Source organism: Piliocolobus tephrosceles, chromosome 14, assembly GCF_002776525.5.
Source record: "Piliocolobus tephrosceles isolate RC106 chromosome 14, ASM277652v3, whole genome shotgun sequence".
NCBI lineage: Eukaryota > Metazoa > Chordata > Mammalia > Primates > Cercopithecidae > Piliocolobus > Piliocolobus tephrosceles.
The window spans coordinates 97,079,763-97,093,491 of NC_045447.1; the positions used below are offsets into that span (position 1 = coordinate 97,079,763).

General features: G+C 40.0%; 1 protein-coding gene and 1 pseudogene across 4 annotated transcripts in view; one reads left to right on the forward strand and one right to left on the reverse strand.

Moving 5' to 3' along the window:
* Nucleotides 1-13,729, reverse strand: part of FRMD3 (FERM domain containing 3) — a 299,285-nt gene that overhangs the window by 12,334 nt on the left and 273,222 nt on the right. The window lies entirely within an intron of this gene.
* LOC111543442 lies at nucleotides 10,740-10,962 on the forward strand (annotated as a pseudogene).

A 13,729-nucleotide genomic window follows, 5' to 3' on the forward strand; every position in this document is an offset into this window, starting at 1 on the left:
ATGGAAAGTATCATTCGAAATAGCCAAATGCGCAAATTTAAATAGCCATATGTATCCAGGAATATCCATAACAAGAAGTCTGAAAAACTTGTATGAGGACAATGTTAAAATATACCAAAGCAGTATAAAAGAAAATCTCAATAAATAGAAAAACATAATAATGTTCCTGAATGGGGGGCCTTGATGCATTGAAAATTCAGCTCTCCTCTCATTAATCTAAAATGTGATGCAATTTCAGTAGAAATCCCAACACACTTTCAAAAAAGACAAATGGTAAACGTACACATGAATAATCAAAAACTTCTGGATAATAAATCAGTGAGCACATCCAGACAATGGAATATTATTCAGTGCTAAGAAGTGCCATGAAAAGCTATAGAGGAATCTTACATGCATATTATTAAGTGAAAGAAGCCAGTCTGAAAAGGCTGCATATTGTATGATTCCAACTAATTGGCATTCTGAAAAAGAAAAATTACGAAGATCATAAAAAGAGCAGTGGTTTCCAGGAATTAGGGGAAGAGAGAGATAAATAGGTGGAACACAGAACTTTCAGGGCAGTCAAACTATTTTGTATGATACCATAGGGGTGGATACATGCCATTAAACATTTGTTCAAACCCGCAGAATGTACAACACCAAGGTGAACCCTAATGCAAACTATCAGCTTTGGATAGTCATGATGTCTCAGTGCAGGCTCATCAAGTGTAAAAACTGTACTTCCCTTGTTTGGGATGTTGATGATGGGGGAGGTGGAGCATATGTGAGGGAAACTCCCCATATGTGGTAAATTTCTGTGCCTTCCTTTTAATTTTACTGTGAACCTAAAAATCTCTCTAAAAGTATAACTTCCTTTAAAAAAAAAAGCAATGCAGGGGAAACGACCTACCTGATATTAAAACTATACTGTATAGTAATGGAGCAGGAATAATAAAAGATATAATTCAGAAATCTACCCTTTAATATAATGGGAAATTTGTTTATGAAAAAGTTTTGCAAAAAGTTGCTAACCAATTGTTGGTGGGGGAAAGGTATATCCCTATACTGTGTCATGCACATGTAAAAATTCCTAAGAAGGTAAAAGTTTCAACTAAAAAAAAAAAATAGATACTACGTGAAATTGCCAATTTTGAAGGTCATAAGCAGTTATTATCAGCAATTTCATATAGTTCAAGTAAATGCATTAATTATGAAGAATAAAAACAGGAAACACTTTTATAATGTTGGCATGGGGAAAACTAACTTTAAAAAAATGAAACCTAAAACATACAAAAAGTAAATAGTCTGCACACATAGAAGTTCTCTGTGCATATAAAAAGTGCCTGTGTCGGCCGGGCGCAGTGGCTCACGCCTGTAATCCCAGCACTATGGGAGGCCGAGATGGGCGGATCACGATGTCAGGAGATTCAGACCCTCCTGGCTAACACGGTGAAACCCCGTCTCTACTAAAAATACAAAAAATTAGCCGGGCACGGTGGCGGGCGCCTGTAATCCCAGCTGCTTGGGAGGCTGAGGCAGGAGAATGGCGTGAACCCGGGAGGCAGAACTTGCAACGAGCAGAGATCGCGTCACTGCACTCCAGCAGGTGCGACAGAGCGCGACTCCGTCTCAAAAAAAAAAAAAAAAAGTACCTGTGTCATAAAGTTAACATTAAAAGTTGAATGCCAAGAACCAATTAGGAGAAAAAACATTAACATTTGTAAAATATAAAGGATTCATAACTCAGATTAAAAAAGAAATACTACAATCTATAAGGAAAGGACAAAAACACAACAGAAATGTACTAGGTAAACAAATAGGCAATTCTCAGAATAAGAAAATAGACAATTATTTGAAAAGATCCTCCTCTTCACTGATAAAAAGGGATATGCAAATTAAAACAATGAAATCATATTTTCCTTTCAACCATTTTGCAAAACTTTTAAGAAACTGGCCATATCAGGGTGAGTGATTACGTGGGGGAATAGACAAGCTCATACTCACCTTGTTAATATTTGCTTTTAGAGGATAATTTGCCCATTTCCATTGAAAGTTACAATTCGTATATCCTTCAACCCAACAATTACACTTTGAAGCATCTATTAAAGAGAAATGCCTCTGTATACATATGCATTGCAGTACCATCTGTTACAGCCAAAAGATGAGACATAACCATTTCCAACAATAATTTGGTAATTAGATAACTGAGTTATTAAATCTTTATATTACCTAATATTATCCAGCCATTTCTAAAAAGGATGTATATTAATATGTATGGATATGGAAAGTCCTTCAAGTCATATGATAAAGTAAGAAAACTAATTCTGCAATACTGTATCTTGAACAATCCCATTTGTAAAAAAAAAAAAATCCTATATCCCACGTGGCAATATTCATAGATCAACTATCGGGAGTATTAGCGGAAAGTATCTATGTATTTGTTCTTTTAAAAAATCTTTTCTAATAAGAACACATCATGTATTTTTTATGTCATTATACAAATATAATCAATTTCACCCCAATTCACTTAGAAGTCAGTTCCATACATGTGCATGAGATATAGCCAATTGCAGACGTTTCCCAGGGTGTACTTTGTTTTAATCAATTGGTAAAAACCACATGTATACATATAGCCTCAGTTTGTTTCTTGCTGTAAGCTCTAACTTTTTAAGTTCCTATTTCAATTCCTATTTCCCTCAAGGACCATAAAATAACAAAATACATTTACAATGAAAAGGAAATTGGCAGAAGGTCAATTTCAATTCTTTGACTGATATTTTGAGTAAAGCTATGCCTTGAGGATAAAGTGGCACTCTGCCTCACCCCAGCAAGCAAGCAGATGTGAGATCCGACCCTTTCAACAATGAAAGGAAGGGGAGCGTGTTGTGATCATCCATTCTGCCTTCTCCTTCATCTTCTCACGTTACAGAACAATTTGGAGGTACACACCACCACTGCCTCCCTCTCCCTTGACTCACTGCTGACTAGGGGCTAATTCGTATTTACGACAACTTTGTATCATTTTTCTTGAACAAGGGAACACACCCTCCTGTTTCCCCTTTGCACTGGCTTGCTCACCCTCCTTCCCACTTATCTCTGCTTTTCTCCCTTCCTCCCTCTCTTCTCACCCTTATCAAAAATCTCTGACACCAAATTCACCCTGGGCTTCTCTCCACCGGCAGTGAGCAGGAAGCTGGAAGCCCGCACACTTTAGGCACAGGATGACAGCCCAGGGCACCACACATACCAGTGTTCCGAGCTGTGACCTTGGAGCCGAGTCTCAGCAGACGAACAAACACGTTACTGTTGCAGTGGTTCACCATGTGCAACTGGAGGCTTCGTCGAGTCTGGATCTTGACCAAGCATTTTGCCATACTGGTTATTCCAATCCCCTTGGTCTCCTCAGCCTGTCATGGCCCAGGGCAGCCTTTCCCTAACGGTCCATTCTGTTTTAAAGGACCTAGGCAGGACCCACTGAATGAATCAAATGTCAGGTTCCTAATGCGGCCAACAGAAATAACTCATGAGGGATCAGCATTGGGAGGGGAGGAGGGAGGGGATGCTATTTTTAAACTCTCCACTCACCCCTCTATCAGACAATGAAAGATTATGTATCATCCCTACTCCAGCCTTTCTAAACCATCCGGACCAAAACAGAGGACCCTGTCCAAATGCCTCATAGTTTCCTCAGAATCAAATGCCCCCAAAAGATAAGATGACAACTGGATAATTCCATAATGGTGAAATAACCCAACTTTTCTTCTAAAAATTGCTCCTTCAGCCTTTATTATGTTCTAGAGCAGTACTGTCCAATAAAATTATAACACAAGCCACTTCAAAGATGGAAAAAAAGCACTTAAAAAGCAAAATAAATGTATTACAATTAATTTTAATAATGTATCTTATTTGAAATCGAGATATCCAAATAGTATTTCAACATGAAATGATGTCGACATTTATTAATAATTAATCAACTCTTTTATTAATAAATAGTTTGCATTATTTTTTGGGACTAAGCCCTTGGACTTAGTGTGTGTTGCACACTGCACATGTATAGCACACCTCAATTCGAACCAGCCCCATTTCAAGTGTTCAGTAGCTACATATGGCTGCTGTCGTGGTCAGCTCAGCTCTTTTCAAAGTGCTGAATTCCTCACATGCCTTATCTCCATCTCATAACAATGCTAATATTTTCTTCACTTTACAGATAAGGAAACAACTTAGAGAGAGTAACTGACCTGACCACAATCAGGAAGTTAGTAAGTGGCAAAGCCATGATTTGAATCTAGGCTTCCAATTAATATCGGCTGACTAAAGTTTGTGTTTTAAATGCAGGTGCCACGCAACCACTACATTCTAACTCTCAGCACTTTGAAAATCCTGCACTCATACATCTAAGTTATAAAATGTGCTTGCATCCCAGGGGAAGTGCTCAGGAATGCAAACTGTTTTCATTTGTTTAAAGACATGCTGTATTTGAAAAAATTTCAATGGATTAGTAACTGCCCCCTCATTCATCTTAAAGTTATATTTCTTTGCTCTTACATTTTTCTCCTCATCTTTTTCATGAGAAGGATGAGAAGAAAAAATATTCTTCACACAATTTCAACACACCTGCACACATTCTTCTACTTCAAATATCTGTCACCAAAAGATGATTTTCTAATAATCCTCTATGAAACAAAGGTTTATTCAGAGCAGGAATTGAAATTCCATGTTGTTACGCATCAATATAAAATGGATTTAGCATTTCTGGGAAGAAAATTAGCAAAATATATGGAGTTTTATAGCTGTGGTATTCTTTGAGCCAGAAATTCCACTTTTAAGAATTAACCCTGAGAAAATAATCAGAAATGTTGACAAAAATCTTTAGACAAAGATGTTCATCAGAGTATCATTTATGATAGCCAAAAATGTTTTTTAAGTCAATCTATGTTTCCAGTGGGAAAATGGTTAAATACATGTGATGAAATATTGCACAGACATTAAAATTCATGTTTAGAAGAATTTAATGATGTGAGAAAATGCTTGCCATATACTACTAAATGAAAAAAGCATCTTTAAGTAAACAGTGTGGTGCTGACTATGTAAAACTGCACACAGGAAAAATGTAAGACCTGACAGTAAATCCCAGAAGGGAAAAAGGGTGTTGCCAGCCGTGCACTGCAGCTGAGGTGGGGCAGGCCATTTCCAGGGACCTCAATGGGCCTCCCACTCCCCTCTCCTGGGTGAGCAGCTTCCAGTATGGCACAGGAGTTCCTACACTCACAGGAGATAGTTAATTTTCAACCCTGAAGCTTGAAAGGAAAATATCCCTAAAAGTTCTCAAAATCTTCAATCCTTTGCAATCCCCCCTGATGATATGATTCTGAGCGGAATCCCCAGGTATAAAACAGATAGACTGATGCAAAGGTGGGGCCCAGGAGTAGTACCTATTACACCTCCCTCACTACTCTCCAACAGTGGTTCTTGAAGAACTACTAAAAATCTTCAGGACACTGAAGAACAAATCTGAACATCACTGTTCATGATAAATCGCTACTTTGCAGTAACACATGATGAATTTCATAGATTAATGGGGGCTCATTTGCATGGCAGTAGACCAGGGTTCAACACTGAGGAAATCTCCCTTTGGCCAGTCTGGAAGGAATATAGATAAAGCTTTATGTTTATCATCATGTTGAAACAACATATGACCTGACAGCTCACTTGAAACAAACAGACCTTCCAAAAGGTTTTTCCAAAAAAGACTTTCCAAAAACAAAAGAGAAAACAAGTAAAAAACCTGAAACAAAACTATCACCATACTTTGTTTGTGTTCTTTTCTACCAGGACAGTCATTCTCCATAATTCTCAAGCTTAACATCTCACCATTGTTTCAAATGCCTCCTTCCTACCTTTTATTTAAAAAGTATTATTATCTTTGGGAGGTCGAGGCCGGCAGATCACTTGAGGTTAGGAGTTCAAAACCAGCCTGGCCAACATGGTGAAACCCCATCTCTACTAAAGATACAAAAATATTAGGTGGTGGGCACATGTAATCCCAGTACTCGGGAGGCTAAGGCAGGAGAATCACATAAACCCGGGAGGCGGAGGTTGCAGCAAGGCAAGATCGCGCTACTGCACTCTAGTCTGGGAGACGGAATGAGACTCTGTCTCAAAAAACAAACAAACAAAAGTATTATTACTATTTTAACTATCGTCAGTCATAATAGTTAGCATTTCACATGTGTTTCACTTTTCCCTCTCTTAAACCTGCTCTCACTCTCTATGCTTCTTTTCAGAGATCGTAAGTAGATTCCTTTACTCTTGTTCTTTTATGGATCTTCTCCTTTCATGGAGAAAGACAAGCTAGCAAGACAAGCATTCTATATTGCCTCAGCCATTTCTCTCTACCTTGTCTGACTCTGCCCACAGGGGTGGCTACCTTTCAAGAGGAACAAGAAAAGAGAGGGGGGAATATGGAACCAAGCCAAAGATTCTACAGGATCCTGCACAGAGAGCATTGTTCTGGTTCGGGCCACTGTGCTCCACTGAACAGTATCAGTAGCACAACATTTGGATGCCCTTGAATACTGTTCCTGTTTCAATTCATTTGTTTGTTTGAGAATTGGAAATGCATGTCTGGGCCATGACAAGAGGCCAAAGAAAGCAGAAGATGTGAATCGATTTTCCATAATGAGTTGTCAGAAACACTGCTTCCTAAGTCAGCCTGAAACCAAAGAAGTAGAACGGCGTTCAGTGATAAGAACTGTTCATGGGCCTGAATTCCACGGCTGCTCCCGCACAAACCACCTGACACAGATCCGGCGAAAGGTGACAAACTTGCCTCTACTTTGTGAGTGGCTGGAAGTTACTGGATAACTTGGAGTCCTGGTGCTTTGACTATAAAATGGAGACAACAACTCCTCTCATGGCTGTTATGACAAGGAAATGAGAGACACGTATCGAGTGCCTCACATAGAGCTGGTTCCTATGAACCAGAACCTATTAAGCAATTTTAGAAGGCAAGATTTAAAGCACAGACTCTGGAGCAGTTCTTGGGTTCTAATCCTGGCTGCATCGTTTATCATCTCTGAGCCTCAGTTTCCACATCTGTAACAAGAGCTTTCATTTTACAGATGTAAAAGCAGGTGTACCTCCACGGGTGGTTGTGAGGATTAATCAAGTTAATACACATGGCATTCTCAGACCAGTGCCTTGCATGGCAATTTACTCAATAAATGTTAGTGATTTTTTTTCAACACATCATCATTTTGTTTTGTTTCTTTTAACTGTTCAAGAGGAAGACTGTGAGGATTTTAAATAGCTTGAATTCTCTTCCTTCTGTCAACCATATGTCTTAACATACTATTACGAGTTGCTCCTCTCCAATAACAGCAGTGTTGTAAGGAGTTAACCTGGTCATGCCTATTACCTTGGGAAACCTACAGAAGCCTGCTGAACACAATTTTCTATCTATAAAATGCTGAGGATACTGGGTGCTTACATGACCGGGTTCCTGACATGGAATAGGCATTTAATAAATACTAACTATAATTATATCATCATCAATATCATGCAGTTTATTTACATTAGTAACTAACAGACTTGACAAGTATAGTGGAGTCAGTCATTAGTTAAAATAGTTTTAGAGATTCACTGAAATTGTAGCTAACTGCTAACTCCAAGTGGAAAGATAATAAAATATTATTACATTCATTAAATGTTCTTTGTAATCAGGTTAGACATTAAGTATCCATTATAAAGAGTCCTTGGGACTAACAGATACCTCACAGGGCTTTTTAAAGATTGTATGAATTTAATAAAATATATAAACAATAATTTTAATAATATAGTTGTGATAGGAGGGGTATATAGTAGAAAGAATGGGAAGCTGTTTCCAACATCACTGAGAGACAGGACCATATGGTCAGGTAATCAACCATCTGTATAATTTAATTTCCTTGTTTGGAAAGTGAGACAACAGTATCTGTTCTAGCCAATTCAAAGAAATGGTCATGAATATCAAATTATGGTAACTTACATGAAAAAAACCCTGGAAACGCATAAGATGCTTTGGCATATTGGACACTGTTCCTCTTATGATTTCCCCTATCAGACTGAATGTTTCCTGCCTGTAAGCTGAGATCATTGGTCTCTGGGGCCCAGCATCACCTTGTAGAGTTAGGGGAAAGGTCAATAAAAATCCTCTGGAGAATACAATTGCAGACAGAGTATAGTTCAAGCAGCACAGCTGGGCTCTCTTCATCACCACCGTTCTCGGTCGCTCTAAGACCTCCTCACCATGAGTTACTTCCTTGTATTTTCCTGACTGCCCAACTTATTTATAAATGGGAAAGAGCACATCATGCAAAGCAGTCAGTTAACTTAGGTAAGGAAAGTCAAAAAGCATGCTTGTGACTCAAGACAGTTACTCTTGTTGAGTCACTTGCTCCTATGTTATAAAAAATGCATACAGTTCCTCACCCCTCTCCAAGAAATTGACTGTGAGATTTATGCACAAAGTGTCTAAAATGATCATATTCTGCTCCAATAGAATAACATTTAAATGTATTTTAAAATTAAATTAGAGCAAAAAATACAAAAAAGTCACTTGGCTTTTTTGTTGTTGTTGTTGTGTTGTGTTTTGTTTTGTTTTGCTTTGTTTTTGAGATGGGGTCTTGCTCTGTCACCCAGGCTGGAGTCCAGTGGCCCATCCATAGCTCACTGCAACCTTGACCTCCTGGGCTTCAAAGTGATCCTCCTGCCTCAGTCTGCCAAGCAACTAGGACTACAAGTACACACCATCACATTTGGATAATTTTTTAAAATTTTTTATAGAGACAGTTTCTCACTAGGTTTCCCAAGCTGGTCTTGAACTCCTAGCCTCAGGGATCTTCCCACCTCAGCCTCCAAAAGCACTAAGGATTACAGGCATGAGCCATCACGCGTGGCCCATTTGTTCTTTCTAAATGATATAAAAAGCCTGATGCATTATAAATATGCACAGTACTTATTATAAGTTTTCAGTGGAAGCGAATTAGAACTCTGGATTTTGTGTTTTACTCCACAACTCAGGACTTATATTTAATCTTAGATCTTCAGGTCAGGACCAGAAGAGTCAGCTAGATTGAGTCCTCTCCCTTCAGTCATCTGTCCCTTATTGAGCAGTCCCCAAGGGCAGGGCGCCACTTAGGCTGGACATTTAAACTGATAGTTAGAAAGAGGTGTTTTAAGCACCCTGAGGAAGAAATAAACAGAGGAGAAAACTATTAATGCCACGTCATGTCAAGAGCCAAGAAATATGTCATAAAGGAGGAGCCACATGAAAAATCAGTATCAATTTACCTGGTGCAGCAAGGAAAAGAAAAAAGAACAGCCAGAGGGAACCAGCACGATAAGGAAGGAATTGGCACAGATAGGAGGTGCTGGAAGGAGAAGCTTTGTCTGAGAGAGAAGGATTAGAGGGTCCAGCTGAGACAAAAGGCCTTCGAGGGAACTAAGGCTGGACAGGAGGGTGGAGGCCACTGTGTGAGGAACCATTGGCTCTGCTGTGTAGGATTGGACTCTCCATGCAGTCAATTGGCAGGTTCCAGAAACTACTTCCAGCAAAAACTGTAGTAAGAGTTCAGGGGATGGGCTACAGGGAGATCAAGAAGAAAGATGTTGCAATGTTCCAAGAAAGAGAAGAAGAGGGGATAGCAGGGAACAGGTGGTTAGGACTTCTTCTGAGATGGAATTCACAGGACTCTGGTAGCTGAGTAGACATGGAGTGTGGGGAAGGGTAACAAGGCAAGGGTGGCTTCCGGGCCTCTGGCTGGGACAGCTGTGTACATAGTGATGTCATCAACCAAGTCAGCAGGAGCAGGTTTGAGACTGGGTTTTGAAGATAGAAAAAGTCATGAGTGGAGTTGTAAACACATTAAGCTTGATGCGTTAAATGTGAACTGTTATGTGCTCTCCTGGTGGAGATGTCCAATAAGCAGCCGAAAGCACAGAGCAGTAGCATGGGACCCAGCTGTCGGCATGGAGGTCAGGATCACGGAGAGGAGGTCAGGATCACTTTACTCTGTGAAAACACTACGCCTGGGATCCTGACTTCCTTCTCTCCATTTCTCTGCCTTGTCTCTCTCCAAATACAAATGAAGAACAAAAATCGTATTTTGAAATACTGATCAATGAGCTTCTCCATCCACCTGTGCTTACAAAATTTCTGAAGGCCTTCTAATGATCCCCAGCCTAGGCAGTAAAACTAGCCCACCCAAAAATAAAACAATGACCATGAATAGCTGATCACTAATTTCACAAGTCATTGCTCCAAGGCAGAAAGATCTCCTCCCCGACCCACAGACGGGACAAAATAATCTGAAGGGAAAAGTGAAGAAGCTACAAGTAGAGGAGATGGTGAGGTAAGGGACCCCCAACCTCTAAGGATCAAGCACCATATACTGTGAACATCATTATGCAACAAGCAACCCATAGATTGTGCAGCAAGATAATTGTCCATCTCCTCTCTGATTTACCTACTATAAGAAACACCCTTATACTCAACGGCCCATGGTACGCCAAACTCTGATGAATAAAACTAGGGCCTGAATACCTATAATTTACTCCAACTATAGGGGTGGGAGTAACATGAAGGGAAACCTTCCATAGCTGTCCATGGATGAAACCAGCTGAAAGCTCCCATAGAGACCAGACAGGGAATTTCACAACTATAATGCGTTCTTCAGAAACATGCATGAAGAATTCTCGTATAGTATAATTTAAACTATCTCAGCTTTGCACAGTGGCAGTATTGTAGCCAATGAGGTTTATCCGAGGTGCAATTATTGGCTAATTAAACTATCTCACTGACCAAGGCTACCTATAACTCAGATTCTTCCATCCATATAAACAAAGTGCTTTTTCCTTTATCTTGGTTGAACCTAGGGCTTAAGAGTTCCCTGATGTTCCATGACTTGGATACATCAAGGCAATCTATTGATGGTGAAGTTTTATCAGATGCCAGTGTAGTCTCCCAAGGTTTCCTGGAGGATAAATGGATGACAACACTGAACTTACTGACTCCAATTAGAACATCCTCTTTTGGTTTCTGTGTAATACTCTCAAGCAAGAGTCTACTTCCTTTGTCCCCATAGAGGATGAATTTGTTTCTCCATCACTTTTGCTTTATTATTTCATTAATTCCAGACGTAAGTCACAATTAAAGGTAAAACATTTTTCTCTGAGCAAAGGAAATTACATTATATTACATAAATAAATGAAGCTTTAATTTTGTTCTCCATTACTCAACAGCTTTGCAGATGGTATTAATAAACAGGGCATCTGTGTCTCCCTGTGGAAAAATCCAGGCTCTTCTGGAACTGTGGGCTCCTTGTGTTGCTGCCATGTAATCAAGAAGCTAAAGGTAGCAGAACCCGATCCTTCCACCTAACACCCTAGCCAAGGGCATCTCTCTCTTGCATCTAGCTGTGACTCAAAAAGAGAAGAGCAAATGGTCACTACATGCAAAACAAGTTGCCAACCACTGTAGGTTTTGTCTTTCAAATTATCAAATATATATATATTTTAGATAGATAGATAGATAGATAGATAGATAGATAGATAGATAGATAGATATGCTGAGATGGAGTTTCGCTCTTGTTGCCCAGGCTACAGTGCAATGGTGTGATCTCAGCTCACTACAACCTCCACCTCCCAAGTTCAAGCGATTCTCATGCCTCAACCTCCCAAGTAGCTGGGATTACAGGCACCCGCCACCATGCCCGGCTAATTTTTGTATTTTCAGTAGAGGTGGGCTTTCACCATGTTAGTCAAGCTGGTCTTGAACTCCTGACCTCAGCTGACCTGCCCAAAAATGCTGGGATTACAGAAGTGAGCAACCGCAACCGGCCAAATTATCAAATATTTTTTAAAAGTGTTATATCCAGTTTTTGCAGTGCTACAATGAGAGATATTGTCATATACAGTTTGGTGAGATATGTGGAGGATAGATGGTAAGAAATATTTTTGTATATTTATGTGGTAGAATATTATATGTCTATTGAATATAAAATTATAGAAGAATATTTAATGTCATGGGAAATATTCATGTTGTGAAGTGAAAAAGCAGATTATAAAATAGCATCTCCATTATATTTTTGTTAAAATTATAAAAATTGTCGATAATATATAGACGGATTCTACATATTTATAACAGTTCAAGTATCAGGTGGTTTTTAAATTTTATTTGTGTTTTTGTACTTTCCAAATTTTCTACAGTGACTATGGTATTTTTTTTAAGAGATGGAGTCTCACTCTGATGCCCAGGCTGAAGTGTAGTGGTATGATCATGGCTCACTGTAGCCTCAAATTCTCAGGCCCAAGTGATCCTTCCACCTCAGCCTCTTGAGTAGCTGGGCCTACAGGCACATGCCATTACCCTTGGCAATTTTATTTTTGGTAGAGACAGAGTTTTGCCATGCTTCCCAGGCTGGTCTCAAACTCCTGAACTCAAGTGATACTCCTGCCTTGGCCTCCCAAAGTGCTAGGAGTATAGGCATGAGCCATCACCTTGGCCTAGTGTTGCTTTTGATTTCACACTAAAAAACAAAACAAAAGAGCATGCTTGACTTCTGGCAAACCCTAATCTTAGGAGAATATTCTACTGGTATGCTTTATTTTATATAAATAAATGTTGTCCTGGTTGCATTTAGAATCCATACATTCATTCATTCATTTGTTCCTTAATTCAGCAAATATTAGTTTAGCTCTTACTTTGTGCCAGAACATCCCTAAATGCCAGGAATAGTGAGGGAAACAAGGTGAAGTCCTTGCTCTTTTGGAGCTGGTGTTTTAGTTAGGGAAGGCAGTCAACAAACAGGAAGATAATCAAATAAGTGAGAAAGTGTTTGATAGCGTCAGGTGCTCTGAAGAAAATAAAACAGGGCGATAGCATGAGAGGGAGCAAACAGGTAGATTGGAGGAATTACTCAGAATTAGGCACTCACGGAAGACCTTTCAAGGAGCTGAAATTTGAGCTAAAACTTAAAGAAAACAAATAGCCATACAAAGACCAGAGAGAAGACCCTCCTGGGTGGGGGAAACAGCTCTTGCAAAGGTTCTTGACATTGCCATGAGCTGAGCCTATTCAAGGGAGAGTGGGAAACAGTCTGAAGGGTGGGCAGGAGGCAAAGCAAGCAGGGCTTCACAGGCCAGAGGAAGGAGCTGAGATTTTAACATAACTAGATCTGAGCTCCACTTACCAAAATAATCCCCTGGCTACTATATGGAAAATATGTATGGGAGGAGGGGGATAGGAGTGGAAGCAGAGAACCCCTCAGGCAATAACCGCAGCATCCAGTCGACAGAGATGAGGAGCTGCACATGGCTTGGGTGGCCGTGGAAATACATCTGGGTTATACTGAAAAGGTTAAATAGGATTTTGCAGATGGATTTGACAATTCAGTATCTTATGACCACTGGGCAATGGGAGAAGTTTGAAGGGAAAGACAAGCATTTACAAGTCTGACTCTACTATTTAGGCAATTGTTAACAAACAGCCTGTTCTGGAAACAGAACATGGCCCCAGGGGACATAAGACTGAAGGATGACCCAGGCAGACTGTCAATCAGCAAGCAGGGGCACATCCCCAGCCACAGGGTCAGAGTCAGAAGCACGGTCTAGCCCCAGGAACAAGGGTCGTCAAGGTCCTGGGGGAGCAGAGCGCTGGGGGTGGGGGCAGGGACCAAGGCAGGGACTCGGGAAAGGGAAGAAGGCGGGCATG